Genomic DNA, 8,999 nt, shown 5'->3' on the forward strand with positions numbered 1-8,999 from the left:
GCACGTTCTAATGAACTCGCACACCGAATCAGCGTATTCGTCAATATTCCCATCTGACGCAATACGAAACATGTCCCAGTCCACGTGATGGAAGCAGTCTTGGAGTGTAGAGTCAGCTTGGTCTGACCAGCGTTGGACAGACCTCAGCGTGGGAGCCTCTTGTTTTAATTTCTGCCTGTAGGCAGGGATCAGCAAAATGGAGTCGTGGTCAGCTTTTCCGAAAGGGGCGGGGCAGGGCCTTATATGCGTCGCGGAAGTTAGAGTAACAATGATCCAAGGTTTTACCACCCCTGGTTGCGCAATCGATATGCTGATAAAATTTAGGGAGTCTTGTTTTCAGATTGGCTTTGTTAAAATCCCCAGCTACAATGAATGCAGCCTCCGGATAAATGGTTTCCAGTTTGCAAAGAGTTAAATAAAGTTCGTTCAGAGCCATCGATGTGTCTGCTTGGGGGGATATATACGGCTGTGATTATAATCGAAGAGAATTCTCTTGGAAGATAATGCGGTCTACATTTGATTGTGAGGAATTCTAAATCAGGTGAACAGAAGGATTTGAGTTCCTGTATGTTTCCTTCATCACACCATGTCCCGTTAGTCATGAGGCATACGCCCCGCCACTCTTCTTACCAGAGAGATGTTTGTTTCTGTCCGCGCGATGCGTGGAGAAACCCGTTGGCTGTACCGCCCTGGATAGCGTCTTCCCAGTAAGCCATGTTTCCGTAAAGCAAAGAACGTTACAGTCTCTGATGTCCCTCTGGAATGCCACCCTTGCTCGGATTTCATCAACCTTGTTGTCGAGAGACTGGACATTGGCAAGAAGAATACTGGGAAGTGGTGCGCGATGTGCCCTTTTCGGAGTCTGACCAGAACACCGCCGCGTTTCCCTCTTTTTCGTAGTCGTTTCCTTGGGTCGCTGCAAGCGATCCATTCCGTTGTCCTGTTTGTAAGGCAGAACACAGGATCCGCATCGCGGAAAACATATTCTTGGTCGTACTGATGGTGAGTTGACGCTGATCTTATATTCAGTAGTTCTTCTCGACTGTATGTAATGAAACCTAAGATGACCTGGGGTACTAATGTAAGAAATAACACGTAAAAAACAAAAAACTGCATAGTTTCCTAGGAACGCGAGCGAGGCGGCCATCTCAGTCGGCGCCGGAAGTAGAACAGAATTATTGCTTAGCTAATAAAAAATACATAGCATACAATCGGTGACTCATTGTCATATATGATACCAGATTCGAATTGACGCAACCCTGACAATTTCAAAACACAAATTCAACCACAAAGACCAGGGAGGTTTTCTAATACCTCGCGAAGAAGGGCACCAATCCAAGATGGTGTAGCAGTCAGACATCTTTGTCATGTCCCGTGTATATATATCTTTTTTCTTCATATATATTTCGTATATATTTTTTATATTTTTAACCTCCATTTCAACATACTCTCCTGCAACCCTCCTCACGCAATGTGGTATTTTCCATACTTTAGAACCGGAACCCCCAACAGAAGCTAGCCAGCTAACTAGCTACAAGCTAGTAGTCAGTTAGCCACTGCTAGTGGTCATCAGCTAACCTTAGCCTGGCCAACTCCTGCCAGGCTGCACAGCGAGATTCAACCCAGAGCATATCGGACTGCTTTTTCTCCACCACATCTCCGGATTCCTACCGCAAGCTCTGAACATTTTCACCTGGATCATCGCAGCTAGCTAGCTGCTATCCGAGTGGCTAGTCCCGGCTAACGTCTCTGTCCCGAAGCAAGCACCAGTTAGCCTGAAGCTAGCCTCATGCTAGGCCCATCTCCCGGCTAGTTAAAGAGGTCCATCAGCCACTCCTTGGGCTACAATACCTATTTTGCTCATTGACCTGGACCCGTTTTACTGCCGACACGGAGCCCTGCCGATCCATCACGACTGGTCTACCGACGTAATCCGCCCGAGGGGTTTCAACAGGCTCCTCCGTTGCGATGTCCCCTGAAGGCCCATCTACTAGCCTGCTAGCCGCGGCCCGCTAGCTGTCTAGAGCATATCGGACTGTTTTTGTTTTCCTCTACCACATCTCCGGATTCCTACCGCAAGCTCTGAACCTTTACACCGGATCATCGCAGCTAGCTAGCTGCTATCCGAGTGGCTACTCCTGGCTAACATCTCTGTCCCGAACCAAGCACCAGTTAGCCTGGAGCTAGGCCCACCTCCTGGCTAGCTGAAGAGGTCCATCAGCCAATTTCTTGGGCTACAATACCTATTCTGCCAATTGGCGTGGACCCATTTACTGCCTACACGGAGCCCTGCCATTTCATCACAACTGGTCTGCCGACGTAACCGTCCGAGGGGGCTAAAAACCTATTCTATCGCGACATCCCCGAAGGCCCTTCTGCTAGCCTGCTAGCCCTGGCCCGCAAGCTGTCTGAATCGCTGTGTCTCCAGCTCGCCTAGCTACTTCCTGGACCCTATGATCACTCGGCAATGCATGCCTCTCACTAATGTCAATATGCCTTGTCCATTGCTGTTTTGGTTAGTGATGGTCTTATTTCACTGTAGAGCCTCTAACCCTGCTCAATATGCCTGAGTTAGCCCTTTTGTTCCACCTCCCACACATGCAGTGACCTCACCTGGTTTAAATGGTGTTTCTAGAGACAACATCTTTCTCATCGTCACTCAATGTCTCAGTTTACCTCCACTGTATTCACATCCTACCATACCCTTGTCTGTACATTATTCCTTCAATCTATTCTTCCATGCCCAGAAACCTGCTCCTTTTACGCTCTGTTCCGAACGCATTAGACAACCAGTTCTTATAGGCTTTAGCCGTACCTTTATCCTACTCCTCCTCTGTTGATGTAGATGTTAATCCAGGCCCTGCAGCACCTCGTTCCACTCCCGTTCCCCAGGCGCTCTCATTTGTTGACTTCTGCAACGGTAAAAGTCTTGGTTTCATGCATGTTAACATTAGAAGCCTCCTCCCTAAGTTTGTTTTATTCACTGCTTTAGCATACTCTGCCAACCCAGATGTCCAAGCCATGTCTGAATTCTGGCTTAGGAAGGCCACCAAAAAAACTGTAATTTCCATCCCTAACTATAAAATATTCGGACAAGATAGAACTGCCAAAGGGACGGAGTTGCAATCTACTGCAGAGATAGCCTGCAGAGTTCTGTCTTACTATCCAGGTATGTACCCAAACAATTTGAGCTTCTACTTTTAAAAATCCCCTTTCCAGAAACAAGTCTCTCACCGTTGCCGCTTGTTATAGACCACCCTCAGCCCCCAGCTGTGCCCTGGACACCATGTGTGAATTTATTGCCCCCATCCATATTCAGTTCATACTGTTAGGTGACCTAAACTGGGACATGCTTAACACCCTGGCCATCCTACAATCTAAGCTAGATGCCCTCAATCGCACACAAATGATCAATGAACCTACCAGGTGCAACCCCAAATCTGTAAACACGGGCACCTCTCATAGATATCATCCTGACCAACCTTCCTTCTAAATACACCTCTGCTGTCTTCAAACAGGATCTCAGCGATCACTGCCTCATTGCCTGCGTCCGTAATGGGTCTGTGGTCACCATCCCTCATCACTGTCAGCTGCCCAGCTAACTGAGGTTAGGAAACACTGTCACCACCGATAAATCCACAATAATTGAGAATTTCAATAAGCATTTTTCTACTGCTGGCCATGCTTTCCACCTGGCTACGCCTAACCCTGTCAACAGCTCTGCACCACCCACAGCAACTTGCCCAAGCCTCCCCATTTCTCCTTCACCCAAATCCTGATAGCTGATGTTCTGAAAGAGCTGCAAAATCTGGACACATACAAATCAGCTGGGCTAGACAATCTGGACCCTCACTTTCTACAATTATCCACCACATTGTTGCAACCCCTATTACTAGCCTGTTCAACCTCTTTCGTATCGTCTGAGATCCCCAAAGATTGGAAAGCTGCCGCGGTCATCCCCCTCTTTAAAGGGGGAGACAATCTAGACCCAAACTGTTACAGACCTACATCTATCCTACCCTGCCTTTCTAAGGTCTTTGAAAGACAAGTTAACAAACAGATCACCTATCATTTCGATACCCACCGTACCTTCTCCGCTATACAATCTGGTTTCCGAGCAGGATTGGTATCATAACTGCAATCAATAAGAGACAATACTGTGCAGCTGTATTCATTGATCTGGCCAAGGCTTTCGAATCTGTCAATCACCAGATCCTTATCGGCAGACTCAACAGCCTTGGTTTCTCAAATGAGTGCCTCGCCTGGTTCACCAACTACTTCTCAGACAGAGTTCAGTGTGTCAAATTGGAGGGCCTGTTGTCCGGACCTCTGGCAGTCTCTATGGGGATGCCACAGGGCTCAATTCTCAGGCCGACTCTTTTATCTGTATACATCAATGATGTCACTCTTGCTGCTGGTGATTCTCTGATCCACCTCTACGCACGACACCATTCTGTATACTTATGGCCCTTCTTTGGACACTGTGTTAACTAACCTCCAGATGAGTTTCAATGCCATAGAACTCTCCTTCCGTGGCCTCCAACTGCTCTTAAATGCAAGTAAAACTAAATGCATGCTCTTCAACCGATCGCTGCCCACACTTGCCTGCCCGTCCAGCATCACGGCTCTGACGGTTGGACTAGTTATTTGTAGTTGTCCACATATTCTAGGTGTCTGGTTAGACTGTAAACTCTCCTTCCAGACTCTCATTCCAGACTTTTTAAGCATCTCCAATCCAAAATTACATCTAGAATGGGCTTCCTATTTCGCAAACAAAGCATCCTTCACTCATGCTGCCAAACATACCCTATTAAAATGGACTATCCTACCGATCCTTGACTTTGGCGATGTCATTTACAAAATAGCCTCCAACACTTTACTCAGCAAATTGGATGCAGTCTGTCACAGTGCCATCCGTTTGGTCACCAAAGCCCCATATACTACCCACCACTGCGACCTGTATGCTCTCGTTGGCTGGCCTTCGCTTCATATTCGTCGGCAAACCCACTGGCTCCAGGTCATCTGTAAGTCTTTGCTAGGTGAAATCCGCCTTATCTCAGCTCACTGGTCACCATAGCAGCACCCACCTATAGCATGCGCTCAAGCAGGTATATTTCACTGGTCTCCCCAAAGCCAACTCCTCCTTTGGCCGCCTTTCCTTCCATGTTCTCTGCTGCCAATGATTGGAACGAATTGCAAAAATCACTGAAGCTGGAGACTCATATCTCCCTCACTAACTTTAAGCATCAGCTATCAGAGCAGCTTACTGCACTTGTACATAGCACATCTGTAACTAGCCCATCCAACTATCTCATCCCCATATTGTTATTCATTATTTGTATTTTTTGTTTTATTTTTTTGCTCCTTTAAACCCCAGTATCTCTATTTGCACATTCTGCAAATCTGTCACCCAGTGTTTAGTTGCTAAATTGTAATTACTTTGCCACTACGGCCTATTTATTGCCTTATCTCCTAATCTTACCTCATTTTGGCACACACCATATACTTTTCTATTGTGTTATTGACTGTATGTTTGTTTTTATTCCATGTGTAACTCTGTGTTGTTGTTTGTGTCGCACTGCTTTGCTTAATCTTGGCCAGGTCGCAGTAGAAAATGAGAACTTGTTCTCAACTGGCCCTGGTTAAAAAAGTGAAACTAAAAATTGGTAGATGGGTAAAAATACTAAAAAGCAGACATTGAATATCCTTGACATAGTGAAATGATTAATTACACTTTGGATAGTGTATAAATACACCCAGTCACTAGAAAGCACAGGAGGTTCGTGGCACCTTAATTGGGGGAGAAGGGGCTATTGGTAATGACTGGTGCAGAATGTTATCAAATACATCAAACAACGTTTCCAAGTGTTTGATACCTTCCATTTGCTCCGTTCTGGCCATTGTTATGAGCCATTCTCCCCTCAACAAGCTACAGATGTCCTTCCGAACTCAGTTGCCCGAAGAGGAAGGAACCGCTCAGGAATTTCACTATGAGATCAAAGGCGATTTTAAAAAACAGTTACAGAGTTTAATGGCTGTAATAGGAGAAAACTGAGGATTGCTCAACAACATAGTTACTCCACAATACTATCATAGATGACAGAAAAAAGCCTGTACAGAATACAAATATTCCAAAACATGCATCTTGTTTCCAACAAGGCACTCAAGTAATACTGCAAAAAAATGGCAAAGCAATTAACCTTTATCCTGAATACAAAGTGTTGTGTTTGGGAATATTATTGAGTACCATTCTCCATATTTTCAAGCATAGTGGTGGCTGCATCCTGTTGTGGGTATGCTTGTAATCGTTAAGGACTTGGGGGTCAGGGTAAAAAGAAAGTTAATGGAGCTAAGCACAGGCAAAATCCTAGAGGACCTGGTTCAGCTTACTTTCTGCCAGACACTGGGAGATTAATTCACCTTTCAGCAGGACAATAAGCTAAAAAACACAAGGCCAAATCTACACTAGAGTTGCTTACCAAGAAGACGGTGAGTGGCCAAGTTAGTTGACTTAAAATCTGCTTGAAATTATAGAATAAGACCTGAAAATGGTTGTCCAGCAATGTTCAAAAGCAATTTGAATTTTGATAATAATAAATAGGCAAATGTTGCACAATCCAGGTGTGGAAAGCTTTTAGAGACCTACCCAGAAAGACTCACAGCGGTCTACTGTAGACCCACTTCTTCTCAACTTCACCTCATGTCAAAATGTGTGTGCCAGAAGCGCCACATCTCTGGAGTCCTTCCATCTTCATCTGAACAGATTTATCCCAGTTTTGTCTAATAAAATGTTAATTACATTGACCTTATTATTATAACCACATTCAGATTGAGTAGTTTTTTTTGTGGATATTAAAGAGTTTATGTATAGGAACCAGTGCCCAATAAACTCAATTTCCAGCTCTACCTCCTTGAAGGACAGCCAGTGGAACAAATTATTTCTGTAAAGTTTTGAATGTTCTAAATATACATTTCCTTCCAGGAGAACTCATAGGTATTCAGTACCTGTAAAACCAGACTGGCCAGCCCCTCCAGAATATGCATTCAGAGGCAGCCAATAAGATGCTGGAGCACATCACTCGAAGAAGATGAGGACTTCAGGGATGGAACAGAGGATGAACTGTTGATGCTCTGCGGCTCTCTGACATCCGGAGATAGTATCTGATGACGTCACAGCAGAGATGCTTGAGTCCATCCCTGGTGACACTACAGAAGTCCCTGGTGAGGTAGTTGGAAATGCTAGTTCACCATTTCAGGGGTTGTGTTGTTGATCGGAGTTGAAGACATGATTTACATTTTATCACAGCACTCCAAAACCTATGTAATTACAGGCTGTGGATCAGGATGGCTTCACTGGCATGGCCAACAATGACAATCTGGCAGAGTACCTGGTAGAGCCACATAGTTCCTCTGGCCCCACTCGGTCAAACCAGCCAGCTGTCACTATAATATCCTTGTGGAAGAAGCTGAGCCAGCGTGACAAAGACCAGACAGTTTATGCTGCCCTCACCAAGACAGGCTGGTGATTGATTGCATCCGGTCGCAAAAAAACAATACCTGTATCCCTGGAGTGGAGATCACAAGGAGATGCACTCGGGAAGTGGGGGTAAATCTGCCAGTGGGCTGGGACCGCTGCCATGTGGTAGTGTCACAAAAATGTTCAATCCCAATGATGATAACTAAACAATCATTTAAGCTTGACCAATCCCCGATGTTTGTAAGAACCTGGGTTTAATAATCATTTGGCAAGACTCAACTAAAAGGTCAGGTTTTTCAGAGAACGTTCTAAAAGTCCAAAATGCAAAGACATGTCATTTAATAACTCTCACCCCCACCTACTTACACACACACACAGTTTATCACTTTTCTACCTGCCTTGGCAGTTTCTCGCCATTCCTTTCCTCCCCAGATAAGAGGGACCTTTGAAGGAGCCTCTTTCCTGTTACCCTTTGTTCTCTCAACTCTCACACCACCACAAAGCAACACAATAATCTAGTCACACATATTATGGAATTTACCCCCTTTCTCCCCAATTTCGTGGTATCAATTGTTAGTAGTTTACTATCTTGTCTCATCGCTACAACTCTCATACGGGCTCGGGAGAGCGAAGGTTAAAAGCCATGCGTCCCCGAAACACAACCCAACCAAGCCGCACTGACTAACATTTCATAAATTATATGATTTCAGGGTGGAATCCTTAGTCATGACTTAAACATATAAATTCCCTTATCAGGTAGAGACCGTGTTCACCTGACTGTGTGGCTTCTACCTAGTCCTCAGAAGAAGGGGAAGGCATCTCGGACAAGGTGGACCCTCATTCCGTGGGACTACAAGAAGATCAGGCAGCGTGGTGACCAACAGCACACTGCAACTGTATGAAGTGAACCAGAACACCTGAGTGCAGTGGCACAACAGCAGGCAGAAAACTTAGGACGTGTCGGTGCTCCTCCAGGGCATTCAGCTTCCCTCACCATGCCCACAAGCCACAGAGCCTCTGCAGCCTGCAAAAACCTGCCCCTGCTGCCCCTCAGTACAACCAAGAAGAGCATGTATAACATTTACCTCCAAAACACAGCAGGGCAGGCCAAAACTAAAACCGCACAGCCCTGGTTGGACCACTTTCAATCATGCACAGATGCAGCTATTCTGAAGCACCAGCTGTCTGTAGCACCAAATGTCTGTGGCACCAGTGGTGGACATGGTCCAGTCCTGAACTGCCCTGGACAGTGCTTTGTGCCATTTGTTTCCCAAGTGGCCCGTTCCAGACAACACCGGCAGCCACAGCAGCTTCATCCGGAACCCTACTCCCACACAAAACAAGCTTACAAAAGGACTTATAAGGCAATATATATATATATATATATATATATGGTCAGTTCAATAACAAGCAGACAGGCACTGCCTTTATAAAGTACTCTAACAATATAGTACTCTCAACAATTCCATGCATGTTTTAACTATTGTGTTGGCCATGGCATTGGTTTGTTTATTGTAGCTTT

General features: G+C 45.4%; 1 protein-coding gene across 1 annotated transcript in view; it reads right to left on the bottom strand.

Moving 5' to 3' along the window:
* LOC118372895 (uncharacterized) overlaps window positions 1–8,999 on the bottom strand; it is a 54,963-nt gene that overhangs the window by 11,697 nt on the left and 34,267 nt on the right. The window lies entirely within an intron of this gene.

The sequence above is a fragment of the Oncorhynchus keta genome, chromosome 32 (genome assembly GCF_023373465.1).
Source record: "Oncorhynchus keta strain PuntledgeMale-10-30-2019 chromosome 32, Oket_V2, whole genome shotgun sequence".
In the NCBI taxonomy this organism is placed as follows: Eukaryota; Metazoa; Chordata; class Actinopteri; order Salmoniformes; family Salmonidae; genus Oncorhynchus; species Oncorhynchus keta.